This window comes from Daktulosphaira vitifoliae, unplaced genomic scaffold (assembly GCF_025091365.1).
Source record: "Daktulosphaira vitifoliae isolate Bord-2020 unplaced genomic scaffold, ASM2509136v1 Scaffold_2, whole genome shotgun sequence".
NCBI lineage: Eukaryota > Metazoa > Arthropoda > Insecta > Hemiptera > Phylloxeridae > Daktulosphaira > Daktulosphaira vitifoliae.
This window is the reverse complement of record NW_026099573.1, coordinates 42205919-42215568: the sequence shown is the minus strand read 5'-3', so window position 1 is coordinate 42215568 and position 9650 is coordinate 42205919. Positions and strand designations below refer to the sequence as shown.

Genomic DNA, 9650 nt, shown 5'->3' with positions numbered 1-9650 from the left:
TTAATTCACTCGTCTTGTCGAAAAAATATTGAGGTACCAGAAAATCATTCAAATCTCACCGAAACTTTCAGACAACGATACTTGTTTTAGATATTTGGATTTACTAGCCATCTCAATATTAGACAGTACACAAAGGGGCGGTCTTAAAAAACTATCGTCTACCCAAAACCGTGTGCGCGTTACCGTGTTGGCAATTATTAACCGTCGTGGATAGTTGTGGCGGCGGCGTACGAAGTGGCCGGAAAAACGCGTTTCGGTGATATGGTGTGGCCGCGGTCGTAGTCATTCGTCCCGTGCGCATTGACACGCGTTCGCCAAACAGTCTTCAAAATATAACAACCCGGTGGAGTAGTACACGAGGGCGACACGCGGTTCAGTAGCACGCCTACGGTGTGGCCAACCGGCAGCTTCACGTCCCGTTGTTCTCTCACTGTCGTCATTTTAGTGAGTACAAACACGATCAGAATTGTTTAAGTATTATAAAAAAAAAAAAAATTCCCCAACTAACTTCAAGTAACAAAAGAAATTAAATTATAATAGGCAATTTAGATCGATACCAAAGAACAATAAATAATTAAAATCCAACTATCACACAGATAATCATTAAACAATTACCGAAGTTCTATAATATTATTATAAAGTATTCGTGCTACAGGTAAATTTGTGCAACTATTTCAAAATAATATTTATTTTTACTAGTTAAATGACTGAATATAAGATCACCTTAGTTATTGAAATATTTTTTAATTCAAATATCTATAAATAATATTCTAGACATATTTCTACGTAATATAATTTTTATTATTAGAGCCCTTATAATTTTGATCTGTAATTTATTTTTGAATTTATATTTTTTCCGGCAATTTTATAAGAGAGAATAGAGTTTATAACTATTATTAAAATAATTTGAATAACCTATCGATATCATATTCATGAAAATAAACAAATAAAACTCGCATGAGATCTTAGAAATAAAAAAAGTGATTATTTTGAACGTAAAACTTAAATAACTCAATCTTATCAATTATTTCAATATTCAAATAAATCTGCGATAAAATAAATATATTATATAAATATATTTTTTACTTCAAAATTTATTTGTAAATTTTAATAATTAATTTATCATTACTAATTTATTTATTATTATTTTAATTCATATTATATACATATACATTATATTAAACTGGCCAATTGTTATAAACAATAGAAATCCGTTTCCTTACTTACTGAACACCATATATAATAATAATTATGTCATTTTATAAGAGTTTAGAGTAGATTATAGTAAAACTGGAAATCATTTTGATTGAACAAATCTGTTATCAGTATGATAATTTCTTTGTACGTATATTGAATAAGATTTAATTTAAACATTTTTATAATTAATATTTTGATTTATAAAATTCACTATAAATGTTGCTGCAATTTTTCAAGTTAAATTTTATCTATATAAGTGTCTATATATAGTGTAGATAGTAATGTCTAAAGTATGACGATAATTTATAAACATTTTACATGAAACAGCTTCGATAGATTGTTATTAGATCTTCACAATGAAATAAGAGAATCAAATATTGAACCTACTGTTTTGAATTAACCAATGGTTATAACTATAGATATGCTAACCTATTTGTTCAAGTTCCGTAAAAAAGTTTTTAAGTTTATAATTTTAGTGTGCATATAACAATTATATGTCCAATTAGTGGTTTAACTGATGTTTTTTTGGCATAGAAGTCGGAAATAATGATATTTTACTTTAAATGTATTATTTATTCAAACTTTTATATAAATTAGTTTATTGATTAAAAAAACTAGCTCTAAAGAAAAACATCTTATAAAGTAATTCGTGGAAAAAACAAATTAATTTTGATACTAAATATTTTATTCTTGATTAAGCGAAGAACAATCAAATTACATGTTTTCATTATAAGTAAGTATTATATATATATCTTGGTTAAGAAAAAAAATCATAATAATTTTGTAGGAATGTTAGATGTCTTATCATCATATAAAATAGAAAAATATAAATTATGTAACAACGAGAACACAAACTCTACTTCTCTTCAACCTAAATTCTAAAATAATTTAAATAACATCAAAAAGTTACGATGTACAAATGTAAACCAGTCGTTACAATATTGACATAGTTTTTTTTCATACCATTACAATGGTATATTTTACACTAGATTTCCATTATGATACAAAATATGATTAATTTTAACAATAGTCTAAAAATTAAAAATTACGTTGGAAGATTCGCAGAATTTATTCTTTGAATCTTTCATCGTAAAGTTATAACTTTAGCATTAAGTTATTTAAATATACAATTATTTATGTATCAAAAAAAAAAAATTTCTTTAGAATGAAGTTCTTAAAAAAAATGTAATATCATTTATAATGAATAGAAAAAGTTAAAATGATTACATTTTTACCACCGTTTACAATGTTTTATTATATTGTTAAATTAGGTTGAGATTATGGCCGTTAGATTGAAAATTTATATTGGATAAATACGTTAAATTTCAATCATGATTAATGAAAGTCTTGACATTTTATTAATGATTTTTTTTTTTGCATCATTATTGCGAAAAAATACATTTTCGTCTATCTAATACATGAATTAGACAAAAAAAAAAAATGTATGAACATTTTCTAACCCAATTTACAGCAATGTTTTTTGTTTATATAGAAAAAATATTTGATATTTTTAATTTTTTTTCGATAGTTTTCATGATTACCTATTAACATTGTTACTCTCTAGTCATTTTTCCTTCACTTTGATTTTCAGTGTGGATTTTTAGATAATTTTAGCCAGAAAAGTGCTGTATACATAAACAAGGATTTTGCTACAGTGACTTTTTGAAAACAAATTAAGATTAGCACAAAACTAAAAAGTAGTTTTTTTTTCTTTAAAAAAATTAAAAATACAGTGAATTTTTTACATTTAAGTAGTATTTATCAATGGTTTCCAAACTAATTGACAAATAGTGATATTTCGATTAAACGATGAAGAAATGACACTTCTCTCACATCATTTATTGTGTTTTTTCTTGTCTCCGGCTTTGGTTAAATGACAAAAATACCAATATAAATAAAATTCAAACTTTTCAAAATATAACATTAAAAAATAAATAAACTTTCCGTTTTTCGCATAAAACTATGTCCTACATTATGTACCACCAAATTATATCTATAAAATAAGAAAAAATATCTTTCATAGAATATTATTGCCTACTCCATGATGTTTGAAAAGTAAATAGTGTAGAGTTGAATTAATGAAAATTTTTATAAGCAAAATAAAATGAAAGTGTTATCACTGGATTTGCTTCATTCGTCAAATATGTATGATATTTTATTATTATTTTCACTACTTAACTTATTGTACCTATTTAATCTATTTATTATTATTCAACACGAAAAATGAACAATTAAAGCACTAATTTATAATGAAAACAAATTTTAAAATTAAATAAATAATGACACGACTTACGTCGCAAAAATGTGGTCGACACTGGTTTTGAGGGTAGAGACCCGTGGGCCGTTTATTAAATGAGCGACAACAGATTATTTTAACAAAAATAAAACAAACCGAAAAGATAAACACAGTAATAATAATCTTCGCATAATATCGCGGCACTTTCGCTGGCGTCGACGACGCGATGTTCGGCGTAATCCTTGGACGGCAAAATGGTTAGCAGCGTTGTAGGCGACGGTGCGCGGGTGCGGTTCGGCTGTCGACGTAGTCGCTTTCACAACGGGAGGAAGACTCTCGCACCATTTGCGGCGGGTCGTCGTCGGCCGTGCGGCATTTGCTGGACTTTGCACCGTGGCGTATGGCACGCGGTGTTGGTCAGTCAAATACTCATAGTAGGGCGACGGCTGATAAAGGTGGCACGAGTCGCGGGGCATCGTGTATAACGAAGCGACGCGGGCCGTGTCAATAATATTAATGTAGGTAATATACAGCTAAATAAATATCTAGATTAGATATAGACACACAAATAAAAAGTCATATGTAAATGAGATAGGTATTCTAGGAAAAAATCAATGAAGAAATATTATAATGTTATCCAATATTTTATAACAAAAAAACTTAACTTAAACAATATACAACATAATAATATTCGATAATATATCAAGAGACAAAAAAAAATTGACAAATTATTTTATTTCATAAATAGTTAAATAAATAATAATCAAATAGGAAAATATTTTCTTTTTATTATTTGTTATATAATCAATTTGAAATGAAGGGAAATCATATAAAAAAAAAAACCAGAAAAAATTTAAATTGTTACTTAAGAATCTTTTCAGCTACACAGATAATAAAAACTATTGTTTTTATATATTATATGGTTTTTTGTTCGATTTAGACATTTTGTCGAACTTGCATGTTCGACAAAAATAATGTGTAGGTGGATTATAATTTATTAAAACTTTTATTACATTAGAATTTATTAAATTTTATTTATAAAAATAAAATCGAAAAATCGACATAAAAGATTACTAAAAATTAAAGTGTAAATTTATTTTAAATTTATACAAATGACAATAATTTGTAGATATAGAGGAATGCTCAGTAGTGAAATATTTTAGAACTTAGATTGATAAGTTTATTATATATGCTTTATCAATAAATTTGTAATACACATTTGATTATCACTAAAAATGTTTATTTTATGCTATAACTAATTATTTAAAGATAATTTGTAATACCAAAAACCAACAACACTTTTATTTTAAACATGTTATATAATTAAATAATTAATTCTAATAAAACTGTATCCAACTAACTAAAACCACTGTCTTGTAATTACTAAATTCCTATGTAACTACACTATTAACCAACTAATTTATTTTCTCTAATTAAGGTAAACAATTGATAACTTTAATCAACTTATTATATAAGCAATATAAACTTTTGACTAAATCTAGTCTCATGATGTTAGCAAATAAAATCAGTTTTATATTTATTATTAGAAATATGCTGAAATATGACAGATGTACGAAATTGTTAAGTCCCTTAAAATCTGTTTTTGTTTTTAGCTCCTTAAATATAAATGGTATAGAACTAATAAAATATTTTTGATATTTTTTTATGTGTAATAAAAATTTGTCCATAAATCTCTTAAACAAATATCATAACTTGAAAATTACAATAGAATAAATAAATTATGTTATTTTCATGCAAATATGTCTGTGCTAAATAAAATTTGAATACTATCCCAATTTGCGTTTATATAAATGTCAAATACTTTTCAGGTAGTTCAGTTTAAGAAAATTTCAAGTGTTAATTTTCTGACTTAAATATAACCTTTTCTTAGTTATATAAAATAAAAAAATGTTTTTTGCTACAGTTTTAGTTGCAATAATAATTAGTTATTGTAATGAAACACACGGTTTTCCTCAAAACGCATTAAAGTTTCTGGGAAACGAACCTGCGTTTGACTCGGAATTTGGAATTGTTTCTTTTGGATACATAATCCAGAAAACATCGATATCTGATGATAATACTCGGCATGTCAAAGAAAGTGAAGGTCTAAGAAGCGCTTTACAATGCCGAGTAAACAAATATTTTCTTGCATTGTCCGTTTACTGTTTAGAAGCATTGAAATTAAATCAATTTTCTGATGAAAAAGCTTATGACGTGTTTAATACAATCAATGGCATTATTCAACCTTTGGAAAATATGGACGATCCAAAACCTATTATACATATATTAAAAGAAGTTTTTAGTGAATATTTTAAAAGATTGAGTTCAACTGAACATAATATTGAGTTCAAGTTAAATAGTATAATTAATTACTCTTTAGATTTTTTAAAGCTATACAATGCATTAGAAAACATTGGAAATGATCTTAATATATCAGGACTCAGTATTTCTAACGTTAAACCAAAATTCAGAAATGTATATCAATCAATGAGACAGTTAATCATACACCACGATAATCAACTTGATATTTGTTATGCGTTTATTCAAAATAATAATTTAAATTTGGAATACGTTATTGATATTCTATATAGAATACAACATTGTATGAATGTTGAATTGGAAATATACGTGCAATTATAGGCTGGATGTATTGTTTCTTTATAAAAAATATACCTTTTAACAGTATGTTAATATTTTTCATTTTAATCATCTATTTACAAATTTTATAATTTTGATTTTGATTTTTAATAAAATTTAAATTTTGGTAGAAAAAATAGTAAAATAAAATCGAATATTCGTCATAAAAGACTACTAAAAATTAAAGTATAATGTATTTTAAATGTATACTAATAACAATAATTTGTAGATATAGAGGAATGCTCAGTATAGAAATATTTAAGAGCTAAAATTGATAAGTTTATTATATTTGTTTTATCAATAAATTTGTAATATACATTTGATTATCACTAAAAATGTTTATTTTATGCTATAACTAATTATTTAAAGATAATTTGTAATACCAAAAACCAACAACACTTTTATTTTAAACATGTTATATAATTAAATAATTAATTCTAATAAAACTGTATTCGACTAACTAAAACCACTGTCTTGTAATTCCTAAATTCCTATGTAACTACACTATTAACCAACTAATTTATTTTCTCTAATTAAGGTAATCAATTGATAACTTTAGTCAACTTATTATATAAGCAATATAAACTTTCGACTAAATCTAGTCTCATGATGTTAGCAAATAAAATCAGATTTATATTTATTATTAGAAATATGCTGAAATATGACAGATGTGCGAAATTGTTAAGTCCCTTAAAATCTGTTTTTGTTTTTAGCTCCTTAAATATAAATGGTACAGAACTATTAAAATATTTTCTGTGAAGAATTATTTTGATAAATAAAATACCCCTCAAACAATTTTCCACAACATTCAGTATTTTATAATAATTCAGTGTTAAATAAATATACACAGAAAAAATGTAATATTTAAATCTTAATATTATTCTTTGACATAACTAAATTTGAGTTAGTTATAAACTTTTTATATTTTAATATATGCATTGGAATTTATCTAACTGACAAAGCCTATAATATAATATCTATTTTTAAAACAATATTTCAATTATTAAATTACAATTAAAGCAATTTGAAAGAATTGTATGTATTGGTGAAAGAAGGAGATTAATTAATACCCGATGATAAAAAGTATTCATCGGCAGTCCATATTTAAAATGGTAAGAACTTCCAAAATTAAAAGTTGTTAACTACCAGTTACTTTTTCTAATGAAATAATTTTCTATTATATAAACTGATAAAACATATATAAGTTGTTATATAAAATTATGAAAATGGATGACCCTTAAAAGTTATAAATAGTGAAATATATGTGACATAAAAATATTTCCAAAATTAATTACATTTTGTATAAAAAACCTTTAACTTTAATAAATTTAATTTATAAAAATAATAAATTATTATTTATTTATTATATATTAACACACGGTGTTTCTGATAACGCATTATTGTTTCTGAGAAACGAACCTGTGTTTCACTCAGAACATGGATTGGTTTCGTTTGATCACATAATCCAGGAAGCAGCGATATTTGATGATATTACTCGAAATTTCAAAATAAGGGAAGGTCTAAAAGGCGCTGTAGAATCACGAGTAAACAAATATTTTCTTGCATTGTCCGTTTACTGTTTAGAAGCATTGAAATTTAGTCGATCAGATATTTTTTCTGTTGACGCAATTTATAACGTGTTTATTACAATCAATGGCATTATTCGAAATTTGGGAAATCAAAATTCTACTATATTAAATGAAGTTTTCAGTCATTATTTTAAAATATTAAGTTATAAAATTAATATTGAGTCCAAATTAGAACATATAATTCAATACTCTTTAAATTTATTTAATCTATACAAGGAATTTGAAAACACTGGAAATGATTTTAATATATCAGGACTCAGTATTTCTAACGTAAAACCACAATTCATAGATGTATATCAATCAATCCTAGAGTTAATCGAACCTCACGATGTTGAATTAGTTATTAGTTATGCGTTTATTCAAAATGATAATTTAAATGTGGACAGGGTTATTGATATTCTATGTCAAATACAACAACTTATGATTTTTGAATTGGGTACATACTTGCAGTAAAAAGCTGGATGTATTGTTTCTTTATAAAAAAATATATCGTTTAATGGTAATTTAATATTTTCATTTTAATAATCTATTTACAAATTTTATAATTTTGATGTTGATTTTTAATAAAATTTAAATTTTGGTAGAATGTAGCAAAATCATATGATAACTTGTAATCTATTATGATAACATTAAATAAATTTAATACGAAATTAGTCTAATTTATTTATATTGGTGGGTTATTTTTTTTTCAAACATAATATATTTATTTAATAATTTTGGGATATAAAGCTATACTAAGTATGACAAATTGGTCTTACCACATCACCTACTAGCAAAAATAACAATACCCGAAAAATTAAATTTTACAAGAGAGATAAAATAAAATTGAAACACCTATACTAAACTTTCTTGGCTTAAAATTAAATGGTTTTTATCCATATTGATGCAAGAATCAAAAAAATGAAAAATTTTGTTTTGTGCCACTATTTTTGTTGGTAGATGATATATTAAAATAAATTATACTCACTTATATTATTATATCTTTATTGACAATATCAAGAAAAATTTCTATGAAATATGAGGAACTTAAATGGTATTTAAATCAAGTAATAATTAGAGATTAGTAATTTATATAAAAAAAAACGGTAGCACGTGGGGTCGAATCACAGTGGTGACATGGCATAGTTAGGCCCAGTATAGATTTAATCTGACAGTGACTAAAATCACTATCATAAGAAACGCTTTGATGCAAATCTGTAGATAGTGTTTCATTTAGAAAAATTGGTGAATTATTCCAAAAGCAACATCAACTCTTATTTTTTAAATTATATACTGATTAGTAGTTCTTTGATTTTTAAATATAATATATGAATAAATACTAATTATAGTTTTTAAATTTAGTATGGAATTGTGAGGCCAGCTATGATGTATGGTTCATAGTGTTGGGCGATTGATAAAAAAGTAGAGCAGAGAATAAGGGTAGCAAAGATGAGAATGCTTAGTTGAATGAGTGGAGTGACTAGAGAAGATAGGACAAGGAACGAGCATTTAAGAGGTAGTATAGGTTTTGCGTCAATCGTGGATAAGATGACAGAAAATAGACTTAGATTGTTTAGTCACGTTATGAGTAGAGAAGAATAGGAAGCTGTAAGAATAGTTATAGAAATGAATATTGAAGGAAGAAGAGTTAGAGAAAGACCAAAAAAAAGATGGAGGGATGCTATTGAATGCGATTTGAGGACAGCTTATGTGAGCGTAGAAGATGTGGGAGATCGTGTCAAGTGGAAGCTAAGGATAAGAGTGGCCGATTCAAGTAGCTGGGATTAAGGCAAAGAAAAAGAAAAAGATTACTAGAAATTCCGGTGGCAATTGACATAATATGATTGTTGTTTGAGAATGTACAATTTAGCGTTTAGTTGGGTTTAAATAATATAGCGTCAAATCAATTACCTACTCTATCGGTTGTATCTCAATATACACTACACTTTAATGATACAATAAATAAATAAACTCACACATACACACATATGCATTTATAACATTGTGTCTAA

General features: G+C 25.6%; 1 protein-coding gene across 4 annotated transcripts in view; it reads left to right on the top strand.

Moving 5' to 3' along the window:
• Positions 1-201: 201 nt before the first annotated feature.
• LOC126899361 (carbonic anhydrase-related protein 10) overlaps positions 202-9650 on the top strand; it is a 124933-nt gene continuing 115484 nt past the window's right edge. Inside the window, exons 1-2 of one of the 4 annotated variants that reach the window (XM_050674236.1) lie at positions 202-444; positions 541-655. The gene's annotated coding sequence lies outside the window, so the exon portion shown is untranslated. The other 3 variants (XM_050674234.1, XM_050674233.1, XM_050674235.1) reach the window with 3 other exon arrangements.